We start from the raw sequence: 12,954 nt of genomic DNA on the forward strand, positions 1-12,954 counted from the left end.
GTCTATTGGTTGACATTTTGGTTGTTTTTGGTTTTTGGCTATTGCAAATAAAACTATTAATTTGTGCATACAAGTCTTTGTGTGGGTCTATGCTTTCTTTTCTGGTAAACACCTATTAATAGAAGTGGAATGACCGGGTCACATGTCAGGTATATATTTAATTTTTTAGGAAATTGTTTTCCAAGCCAGGCACAGTGGCTCATGCCTGTAATCCCAGAACTTTGGGAGGCTGAGTTAGGAGGAACACTTGAGGCCAGAAGTCCAAGACCAGCCTAGGCACTGTAGCAAGACCCCATCTCTAAAAGAAAAAAAAGAAATTGTTTTCCAAAGTGGTGTACTAGTTGACATTGCCCCCAGAATATACATTTAGTGTGATCAATCTTTTTAATTCTAACTATTCTAGTGGGTATATATCTCATGGTGGTTTTAATTTGCATTTCCCTAATGACGATCATTACATGACTAATGATGGTCCTTGCCTTGTTTTTTATCACAGGATGATAGTATGGGCATCATAGGACGAAAGTAAAGTACCATTAAGTATGGACATATTTTCATGTGCTTATTTACCATCTATATATCTTCTTTGATGCAGTGTCTGTTCACATCTTTTGGCCATTTTTTAAAAAGTGCATATACATTGACATGCAGAGTGGAGTAATAGATATTGGAGACTCAGAAAGGTGGGAGGTAGGAAGGGTGTGAGAAATGAAATACCACGTATTGGGCATAATGGACACTATTCGGGTGATGAGTACACTAGTAGCCCACACTTCACCACTATGCAATAAATCTGTATCACACAACTGCATTTGTACCCCATACATCTATAAAAATAAAAATTAAAAACATAAATAAATTGGGCTGTTTGTCTTCTTATTATGTAGTATTCTTTATACAGTCTACATACAAGTCCTTTGTCAAATATATGTCTTGCAAATATTATCTCCTGGTCTATGGCTTGCTTTTGAGGAGAAAAGAGTTTTTTTGTTCTGATAAAATCCAATATACTGTTTTTAAAAAAAATAGTTTGATTGTTTTTATGTCATACTGAAGATTTCTTTGACAAACCCAGTGTCACTAAGATTTTCTTATATATTTTATTCTAGAAGTTATGCTTTTTTAAGCTCTTGCATTTGGGTCTATGCTTCATTCTGTAGTTCATTTTTGCATATTAAAACTATACACAAGGAATAGTGTTGAGATTCATATTTTTGCATATGGCTGTCAAATTGTCCCAGAACCATTTGTTGACAAGATTTTACTTTCCCCATAGAATTGCCTTGGCACATTTGTTAAAAATCAATTGACCGTATATGTGTGGGTCTATTTCTGGACTCTCTATTCTGCCCCATGTGTATATATAATATAGAATACATATATATATGTGTGTATATATATCCTTAATCTCAATATCACACTACCTTGATTACTGGATCTTTATAACATGTCTTAAAATAAGGCATTTTAGACTGGGCACAGTGGCTCATGCTTGTAATCCCAGCATTTTGGGAGGCCGAGATGAGAGGATTGCTTGAGCCTGGGAGTTTGAGACCAGCCTGGGTGCCATAGCAAGACCTCGCCTCTGCTAAAAATAATAATAATAAAATATTTTAAAGCCTCTAACGTTTTACGTCTTTTTCAAAGTTGCTTTGACATGATTATTCTAGGTTGTTTGCATTTCCATGTAAATTTTAGATGTAGCTTTTCAGTTTCCACAAGTAGCCTGCTGAGATTCTGATTGGGATTGTATTAATCAACAGATCAATTTGGGGAGAATTCACATGTTAACAGTATTGAATCTTCCAGTCAACAGGCATGGTAATTCTCATCATTTTTGTTTTGTTTTCTTTCCTTTCTTTGCAGTTTTCAGTGTACAAATCTTACATATATTTTGTCAAACTTTTAATAAGTACCTTATATTGATGCTGGTGCAAGTGATATTTTTAAATTTCAACTTCTGACTGCTCATTGTGAATGTATAGAAATAATGATTCTATGACTGATGTTTTGCATATTGCCCTTTCATCCTGAAACTTTGCTAAGTAGCTTTTTGTATATTCCTTAGGATTTTCTACATAGATTGTCATGTTGTTTATGAATAAAGGCTATTTTAATTCTTTCTATTCAATTTGGGTGCCTTTATTTCTTTCTCTTGCTTTGTGGCACTGGTTAAAACCCCCCCATATGATGTTGAACAGAAGTGATGAGGACAGACATCCTTGCCTTGTTCTCGATCATAGAGTGAAAGTATTCAATCTTTCATCATTAAGTATGTTAGGTTGTAGGTTTTTTGGTAGATGTTCTTCATCAGGTTTAGGAAGTCCTCTTCTCTTTCTTTCTTTCTTTCTTTTATTTATTTAGAGACAGGGTCTCAGTCTGTCATCCAGGGTGGAATGCAGAAGTGCAACCATAGCTCACTGCAGCCTTGAACTCCTGGGCTCAAGCAGTCCTCCCACCTCAAATTCCCAAGTAGGTAGGACTACAGGTGCAGCCACCATGCCAGGCTAATTTTTAAAATTTTTGTAAAGAGAGTGTCTCACTGTGTTGCCCAGGCTGGTCTCCAACTCCTGTCCCCAAGCAATCCTCCTACCTCCACCTCTCAAAGTGCTGAGGTTACAGGTATGAGCCACTAGAAAGAGAAGAGATGCCCTCTCTTCTCTTTCTAGATTGTTGAAAGTAGAGTGTTAGTATGAATAGATGTTTAATTTTTGAACAATTATTCTGTATCCAGATGATCATATTGAGATAGTCATGAAATAGTATTTTGTTTTTAATCTGTCAATATGGTGAATTGCCTTCATTTTTTTTATTGTGCTTTGATTGATTTCTGAGTGTCAAACCAACCTTGCATTCCTGAGGTAAACCCCATTGGATCACCAGGTATTATCTTTTTGTATATTGCTGTGTTTGACTTGCTAAAATCTAACTAATAATTTTTGCATCTGCATCATAATATATCTTAGTGTCTAGTATTCCTTTCTTGTAATGTCTTTGATTTTGGTATCATGGTAATATTGGCCTTGTATAATTAGTGGGAAGTGTTTCATTCTTTTCAACTTCCTGGGAGAGTTTATATAAAATTATTATTTATTCTTTAAATTTTCAGTAGAATTCAGCAATGAAAGTATCTGGGCCTGGAGTTCTCTGGATGGGAAGATGTTTAGTTACAAATGCAACTCCTTTAATTGATAGTTAGGTTATTGATTTATTTTTAGTGAGCTTTGGTAGTTATATTTCAATAAATGTACTCATTCATCAAAGTTGTTGAATTAGTATGAGTACAAAGTTTGTAATTATATTTTCTTATTGTCTGTAGAATATATTGTGATGTCCTTTGTTTCACTTCTGATATGTGTAATTTGTGTCTTTTTTTCCTGTTCAATCTGGCTAGAGATTTATCAATTTTATTTATATTCTTAGAGAACCAGCTTCTAGCTTTGTTGATTTTCTCTATTTTTTTAGTCTGCTTTCTATTTGATTGACTTCAGCTCTTATATTTATTATTTCCTTCTTCTCCTTACTTTGGGATTATTTTTCTTTTCTAACTTCTAAGCATAGAAGCTTAGATCATCAATTTGAGACCTTTCTTTTTTCTATCATAGACATTTGATACTTTAATTTCCCTCTAAGCATTACTTTAGCTGTGTACCACAAATTTTGATATGTCATTTTTTTCACTTTAAAAATTAAATTCACTTCAAAGTGCTTTTTGATTTATTTTCATTTCCTCTCCTGTGGGTTACTTTAGAGTGCATTGTTTGGTTTTTACATAGAGGATTTTTCTAGATATCTTTCTGTTACTGATTTCTATTGTAATTCTATTGTGGTCAGAAAAAACTTTTTATGATTTGTATAATTTTAAATGTATTAAGACTCGTTTTGTGGTCCAAAATATGGTGTATCTTGCTCAGTGTCCCATGCACCTTGAGAAAAATGTGTATTCTGCTGTTGTTGGATAGACAGAGTGTTCTATACATGTCAATGAGGTCAATTTGGTTGGTAGTGTTGTTCAAGTCTTCTGTATCTTTACTGATTTTCTGTCTGTTTGTTCTTTCATTTATTGAGAGACATGTACTACAATCTCTTACTATAATAGTGGGTTTATCTGTCTCTTCTTTCAGTTCTTTCAGTTTTTGCTCGACGTATTTTGATCTTTTGTTATGTGCATGGACTAGAATTGGTTTAGGAGGAAGAGAATCTGTAATTCTTTATAGCTTTGTGGTTGATGAGGATTGGGTGCTGGTGAAGAAGAAGGAGGAATCAAAACAAGTCTGTATTGTCTGGTATCTGTGCATTCAGGTATTTATGTAAGTCATTAGACAACTAGGGTACTCAAATTAGGGACAGTCTTAGGGCCAGTGTTTTCTCCAAAGTCTGTGCTTCAGGCCTGTTATTTTGTTATTTTATCCAGAGTGCAGTGCCTTCATTCTGTCTTTCTTGCCACTCATATTTCACTCTCAGATTCTTCATTCCTACAAAGATATAAATGACTAATCTTTACTAAGATGTAAAAGGTGGCTAAAGACCATCATTCCTGTAGTAAGCATTTTTATAGTAAAGAAGACTCAACATTTTAAGGTAACAGGGTGTAGCTTAGCCATGGAATTTCAGGCATTAGTCAGAGTTACATAAGCAAGATCTCCGGAAGCAGAGGAACTGGACTCCTCCGGGAACAGCTATAGACTATCAGCATTTCTTCCTGGCTTAGATGAGCCTGGTTTCAGGTACAACAAACACTCAGTGTTCCCAAATCCTCCAACATTTTTACCACTATAAAAAGGAAACACGCCTTGTTGATTTGTGTTGAAAATTCAAAGGTTATCATAACCTTCCTGCTCTCCAGGTAAACCCAGTTCTGACCAAATCACTTACAGCACATGAACCTGAACTCTGAAAGTTTATTTTTGCTTTCCCCCAGTATAACTGCTTGCTCTGCCACAGGCCTCACAGGCGGCATTTTCAAAAATCATTAGGAATTTTGACCCATAATGCTTCAAACTCAAACCAAAGCTGAGACTGCAGAAATAGCAGTAAAATATCCAGCATCTTATCTTATAATTAAGCTTGATGAATCTATCACTTTTTACTTCTGCTGCCTCATAATTCAGGAATGTAAAGGGACTTTATTTTGTGTCGGAGAGAACAGAATATGGATAGATTTGCTGAAGTTACTGAGACAATGATAAGAGGAGAAATGAAATCAACAAGGGAGCTGTTGCCCGGCAACATGGTTGGTTTCAAAGAGACAGAGCAACCTTCGGTAATAACCATGAGCAATCTATGAAAATAACTCATGAATCCCTGAGTTAGAAAATACATATGTTGTGATTGGGTTAGGCTAAATACTTCCCCCAAAGAACCAAAGCATCTCGCTGTCCCATTCTATTCCATAAATATGAACTGTGCTTCCTGTCTAGGATCCCTCCCATTTGGAGTGCAGTCTCTTTGCCAGCTAGGACATTTTGTGGCTTTTGTTTTTTTATATTTTGTTTTTATTACAAACCCGGGCTGTGTGTAATATTTTTACTCAGCACAATGAACTGCAGGGATGTGATGTATCCAAATTATGCCAGATACCTTGTTTTGCCTGCCTGGTGAAGCTTTGCTGGCTTGATCACCAGCATTTGACCAGTGTGTCCCATCCCTTAACAGGACCATGAACACTAGTGAGGACCACAGGGTGGTATAGCTTGAAGGACCCTTACAGAACATTCTTCATTTTTGCCCATGGGGAATATGGCTTCTATGTCTGATATGCTAACGGCCATCTCCTTTTGCTCTTTGAGTCAACAGCTCCAAATAGAATCTGGTCTTTATGTCATACCCTGCCCTGTCTTTTTCCTCTGTTAAAGGACTCCTTGCCAGCAAGGACTCCACTATACTTATTCCTGGTCCCCAGCCACGAGCACAATTTCCAGTATTCAGAAATATTAATACGTGGATCTGAGCAACAATCTTCAAGATGCGTAGTAGATTTTGGTCTGCCACAGGCTGCCTTGAGCACATGAAGAAGTGTCACACCTCCCTCACCAGCCTGAGTTATGCTGGGGGCAGTAAAGTGGGTAAAAGCACAGACTTTGCAAAAAACAACGAATGCTGGTGAGGCTGAGGAGAAAAGGGAAAATTTATACACTGCTGGTGAGAATGTATATTAGTTCAGCCACTGTAGAAAGCAGCTTGGAGACTTCTCAAAGAACCTAAAACAGAACTACCAAGTGACCCAGCAATCCCATTAGTGGGTATATATCCAAAGGAAAACAAATCAATCTATTAGAAAGACACATGCACTCGGATGTTTATTGCAGCACTATTCATAATAGCAACGATATGGATTCAACCCAGGTGCCCATCAACAGTGGATTAGATAATGAAAATATGGTATACACACACCCCAAACCTAAGTATCATGCAATACATTCATGGAACAAACCTGCAGATGCACCCCTGAATCCAAAATAAAATTATTTTTTAAAGGATGAAAATAGATAAGTAAGTACAAATTAAAAAAAGAAAAGAGCACAGGCTTTGGGGCCAGACAGTCTACGTTGAACCCTGGCCCTCTGTGACTGTTGGCAATGTGCCTAACATCGTGTGTCTCAGTGTCACCGTCCGTAAAATGAGGACGCAGGTCATACCCAATTCATCAGATTGTTCAGAGGATTAAATACGCTCCTAGAACTTAGAAAAGTTCCTGTCACTTCAGCACTTTGTAGTATGAGATATTATCTTCCTTTTAGAGTTCAATCTATGTCAATGTCATTGTTGATCATGTCAATGCAAAGCCTCCTCAGGGTGACAGATTGGAATTTGGAAGGGCTGTGCTCAAAACTAAAGCCAAAGGAAACAGTGAGTGGGTAGGTTTGAGGGAACACAGGCACCTTTCCTTTTCTTTAGGGTTTTTACTTTCCTCCCATGATCCACTTGATTGCTGGCTTGGTGATTCTTAGCAAAATAAATTAAGCAATTGTTTGGCTTTTATTCACTGGGGTTTTCTGTGTCAGTGCTGATTTTGACATATAATAAAAGTAAGCTTTTATTTTTTCTAAAAAGTAACAAGCAAAGAGGCCTTCCTGAGAGTTTGACAGATCATCATGACAAAACTGTGGTTGAACTGTTCAGGAAGAGAATGGTTTCCTGCTTAACTGGTGCTGGATTGCTCACATCTAGAAGGGTTTGTTAACATCCGAGAGAAAACAGCAGGCTAGGGAAAGAAAAACCAAAGATGGCTAGAATTTGCTACAAACTCGTATCCACCTAAAAGCCAAATACAGAACTTTAGTCCTAAAGGATTTACTTTCTTCACAAGGGTAGTTGGTCATTCAAAATAGATTGATCATGGATGCCACACACATGTATACACAAAATACAACTAAGAAAATTAAGACAGTATATAGATAAAATTCCTCTACGCTCTTTAGGAGGGGTCTGTGGCCTCTGAGGTGCTGGAAAAATTGGATTTCTTGATCTGGGTGCTGAATACATGGGTGTGTTGATTTTTTTTTTCATTTGTTTGTAAAGAGCTTTCTAAGTTTCGTGAAGTCAAATAAAGGCATTCCCTTACTAGAAAAATGGATGCTTGCAATGATTAAATAAAACAAACATCATCAAAGAGCAAAGAGGGCCAGGTGCAGTGGCTCACGCCTGTAATGCCAGCACTTTGGGAGGCCGAGGTGGGCGGATCACGAGGTCAGGAGATCGAGAACATCCTGGCTAACACAGTATAATCCCATCTCTACTAAAAATACAAAAAATTAGCCAGACATGGTGGCGTGCGCCTGTAGTCCCAGCTACTTGGGAGGCTGAGGCAGGAGAATCGCTTGAACCCAGGAGGCGGAGATTGCAGTGAGCCAAGGTCAAGCCACGGCACTCCAGCCTTGATGACGGGGCAAGACTCCATCTCAAAAAAAAAAAAAAAAAGCAACAAAGAGTGTTGTGGTAATGTGTGGAACCCAGTTCCAGACTTAACTGACCTCCCCAGGGCAAAGTAAGTCACTTCCCACTTTGTGCTGCAAAATGCAGTGGATGTCCCTGCCTCCGGCTTATGGTATTTGTCTCCCCAGATAGATGGCCACCTTCCAAAGGAACCATCTTTTCTTACTCCTATGTTAATCTTCAGCATCTAGGGCAATGAGAGGTGGACAGAGGACTTACCATCTTGGTCCTGGTGAGGCAGCTTCCTGGAATCACAGGACCACAGGGACAAAGGCATCTGAGGGGTCGTTCACACAACCTTCTGTCCCCGATGGCAGGACACAGTGATTGCTTCTCCTGGCACATGTCTCAGGGATACCACGCCTTTCTTATATATTGTGCAATTATTTTATATGGATAGTAGACAAAATTTATGAAATCAAATCTTTAAATTTCTACTTTATGGCTAAATTTCTACTTTCTGGATCTTTTGTCTTGTTTGAGAAGTCCTTTCCCCACTCAAAGATTTAAAATATATTCTTCAGTATCCTGTTCCAGTACTTTTGTGGCTTTATCTTCTAAATTTATCACTTTGGTCTATCTGAAATTTGTTCAGGGTACAAAGTAGAGAACGACTTCTTCCCGAAGAACAGCCTCAATACCCACTTAGTCCATCCTTTCCCCAAATTTGAGGTGGCTCATTAATCACACAATGAACTCTCACAGATTCTCACAGATTTTATTACCTGATGGCTTTTTACTCTATTGGTTTGTCTATTTCTGAGCCAGAGCCACAGTTTTTAACTGTAGGACTAAATCTTTCTCATTTCCCCCTTTCAAAAATACTTTTCCTATTTTTACTCATTTACTCTTCCAGAAAAGCCTTAGAATCAGTTTGTCAAATTAGGATTGGAATTACATCAGAACTATGGATTAATTTGGGGAGATTTGTGTCTTTGCCATGTTAAGTCTGTCTTCTAACAATGTGGTGCTGTAGTCATTGTCTTCCGTCTCTTTCGCTAAAGTTTTGTCGTTTTCTTCCTACTCTTGCACCTCTATTAATCTCTAGATTTTTTTTCTGATATGTTAAATGGGATTTTTTCCAATTTCTACTTTACCACTACTGTTATATAGCAAAGCTACTAATTTTTGAATAGTTACCTTGAATCTTGCTATCCTATTGGTCTCCTTTATTCGTTATAGCAGTTTATTAATTGATTCCCTAGTTTTCTAGATATTTTCTTTGTCTTTTTCTAATATTTGTACTTTAGTTCTCTTTCTTGACTCATTTCACTGTCTGCTATATCTAGAAAAATTTATTGGTGTTGGTGATAGCAGGTATCCTTAACAACAGGTCTTGACTTTAATGGAGACACCTATAATATTTTACCACTAAGCATGATGCTATGGGTTTCCAGCAAAAGTTCCTTATCAAGTTAGGGTGTCAAGTGTTTCCAAATGCTTTTTCACCATTTGTCATATGATTATAATTTTTTTCTCATTATATTGTTTTTCTTCTTACTAGATCGTCTAATGCTGAATTGTATTTGCTTTCACGGCATAGAGCCAACTCAATTATGTCCATTAAAATTATGCAGATAATTAAATTACAGTATATATCTAAATGCTGTGATCTAAATATTTGTGTTCCCCTAAAATTCATGTGGTGAAATCTAACCCCCAAGCTGATGATATTAGAAGGTGGAACCTTCAGGAGGTGATTAGGTCGTGAAGGTAGAGCCCTTATAAATGGAATTAGCACCCTTATAAAAGGGACCCCAGAGAGCAGCCTCCCCGCTTCTTCCACATAAGGACACAGCAAGAAAGGGCCATCTAGGAACCAGTAAGCAGGCCCTTGCCAGACATCAAATCTTCCTGTACCTTGATCTTGGACTTTGTGGCCTCCAGCACTGTAAGCAATAAATTTCTGTTGTTTATGAGCCACCTGGTCTATGGTGATTTGATACAGCCACCGAAACAGACTAAGACACAATGAAATACTATCTGGTGTTAAGAAAGAATGAACTGACACGTGCAACAACATGGATAAGTCTCAAAAGCATGCCAAGGGAAAGAAGTCAAGCACAAAAAGTGCTTAGTATACGGTTCCATTTCTATAAAATTACAGAACAAAGAAATCCACAGTGACATTTAAAAATGAGTGTACTCCTGGAGTGACAGGGTGTTCTATATGTTGACTTGGGTGCTGGATTCACAAGGATATACACTTATCAAAGTTCACTGAGCTTTATGCTTAAAGTGGGTGATGATATGTAAACTATGACTCAAGGCTGATTAATAAGAAAAAAAATCTATGCTAGTGCCACAATCTTGCAGCCAGAGTTGGGCTATGTACTCTTTAAGCCACTTCAACTTGGCTTTCGTCCCCACCACTCCAAATACATTTTCCTTGCTGAGGTCCCCAGTGACCTGCATGTTGCTAACTCACCTCACCTGACCTCTCAGTAGAATGTGATACAGTTTATTCCCTGAGCTCTCCCATCTCCTTCCTGGGCCACTTCTCAATGGCCTCCTTGGTCATCCTCATTCTGTTCCTGGCCCTGAATGGTGGATCTGAATGGTGGATACCTCTGGTTCTTTTTTAGGGGCCCTCCCCTCTTCACATCCTACACGTTCTCATCCATGCAATCTTTTTTTTTTTTTTTTTTTTTTAGACAGATACTTGCTCTGTTGCCCAGACTGGAGTGCAGCGGCGCAATCTCGGCTCACTGCAAGCTCCACCTCCCGAGTTCACACCATTCTCCTGCTTCAGCATCCCGAGTAGCTGGGACTACAGGCGCCCGCCACCACGCCCAGCTAATTTTGTTTTTGTATTTTTAGTAGAAACAGGGTTTCACCGTGTTAGCCAGGATGGTCTCGATCTCCTGACCTCGTGATCCGCCCGCCTCGGCCTCCCAAAGTGCTGGGATTACAAGTGTGAGCCACCGCGCCCAGCCTCATCTATGCAGTCTTATAGCTCTGTGGTGTGGGTAACCAGGTTGGCATCTCTTCCCAGACCTCACTTCTGAGCTGCAGATCCACATACCCAACCACCAACGTGGCATCTCCTTCTGGAAGACCCACGTGTTCACGACTACACTCCCAAGTTCCACCAGAACTGTCAGCCTTCTGGGCTTCTCATCTCAGGGGCAGCATGTGCATTTGCCCAACTGCTAGAAAGCTGAAGGAAAACTTTAATAGAAAATTCACTTTCTTTCACCCTCCACAGCTTATCGACTGCAAAATGCTGCTGTCGAGTAGTTCTCACGTCCATCTCTTCACGTCCACCTCCTCTGGCTCCTGGTGGAAGCCACTGTCATGACCCCTGAGTGACCCCACAGCTCCCACTCCTGACTATCTTGCAATTATTCTTCAAGTGGCAGGCAGAGTCAGTGTTTTAATGTCAATTTGTTTATGTCACCATTGGCCATAAAATGCTTCAGCAGCCATGAGGCTTTTTGACATTAAAATACATATTTTTTAATATATATATTTTATATATTATAGGCGGGTGGATCACTTGAGGTCAGGAGTTCGAGACCAACCTGACCAACGTGGTGAAATCCCGTCTCTATTAAAAATACAGGCCGGGCGCGGTGGCTCACGCCTATAATACCAGCACTTTGGGAGACCGAGGCGGGTGGATCATGAGGTCAGGAGATCGAGACCATCCTGGCTAACACGGTGAAATCCCGTCTCTACTAAAAGTACAAAAAATTAGCTGGGCACAGTGGTAGGTGCCTGCAGTCCCAGCTACTGGGGAGGCTGAGGCAGGAGAATGGCATGAACCCGGTAGGCGGAGCTTGCAGTGAGCAGAGATCGCGCCACTGCACTCTAGCCTGGGCAACAGAGCGAAACTCTGTCTCAAAAAAATATATATATAGACAAAAATTAGCTGGGCATGGTGGTGGTGCATGCCTGTAATCCCAGCTACTCAGGAGGCTGAGGTAGGAGAATCACTTGAACCCAGGAGTCGGAGGTTGTGGTGAGCCGAGTTTGGGCTATTGCACTCCAGCCTGGGCCACAGAGCGAGACTCCGTCTCAAAAAAAAAAAAAAAAAAATACAAAAATTACCTGGGCGTGGTGGCACATGCCTGTAATCCCAGCTACTCGGGAGCCTGAGGCAGGAGAATTGCTTGAACTCGGGAGGCGGAGGTTGCAGTGAGCGGAGATGGTCCCATTGCACTCCAACCTGGGCAACAGAGAGAGACTCCGTCTCAAAAAGAAAATCAGCTTTGTTACACAACACATATAAGATGTCACACTATAAGTTATCCTTGGGCAGAGTGATTTGGGGTTTAATTCATTCACTCCACACCACTCTTCCACAACCTGGGTATTCAGCTGTGGTCACAGCAGCTACTGACTGGTTTTTCAGATCAGAAGTCTCCCCAGCATTGCAATTCTGCCATTTTAAATATATGTAATTAGAACTCTGAAAGTTCAGCTGAAGAAATGCTTTTTTACTTTATAATCTGTAGATGTTACTGAAGCATCACCTTCTCCAAGGTTGAAATATAACAGATCCTCCCTTAGTCCTGAATTTTTTTTTTAAGTCACATGTATCCTTTAGTTTATTTCTTATCCCCAACCAGATGTACAAGCTTTTGTGATGATCTTGGCTCTTGGCAGTGACAATGGAGGGAGACAAGGCTGCTGAATTTGTGCCATGGAAACATGATAAATCAGCAGGTTCTACTGAAATGTGTCATTTACCTATGTCCAAGCAATTCCCAGTCTACCTGGTGAAGAACAAGTTTATAGAAGATTCCAAAATTATCAAAGTTTCCATTTCCATTGGCAGAGTTTCACAGTGAAAAGTGAAAGGATAACATTAATATGGAAGCACCCAAACCTCTTAGGAGAGCTTAGAATGTATTCAACCCTCTGACAAAATCCTATGGTGAAATTCAGGGACGTCTGCTCATGACGAATCAGGTTGATTTTTGCCCTTCAGAGCAGTGAGACCAAGTCTCCATTCTGCTCTGAGATCATCTATAGAATGAGGATAATAGCACCTTTTTCGGGAGGTTGGTGTTA

The sequence above is a fragment of the Gorilla gorilla genome, chromosome 5 (genome assembly GCF_029281585.2).
Source record: "Gorilla gorilla gorilla isolate KB3781 chromosome 5, NHGRI_mGorGor1-v2.1_pri, whole genome shotgun sequence".
Classification (NCBI taxonomy): domain Eukaryota; kingdom Metazoa; phylum Chordata; class Mammalia; order Primates; family Hominidae; genus Gorilla; species Gorilla gorilla.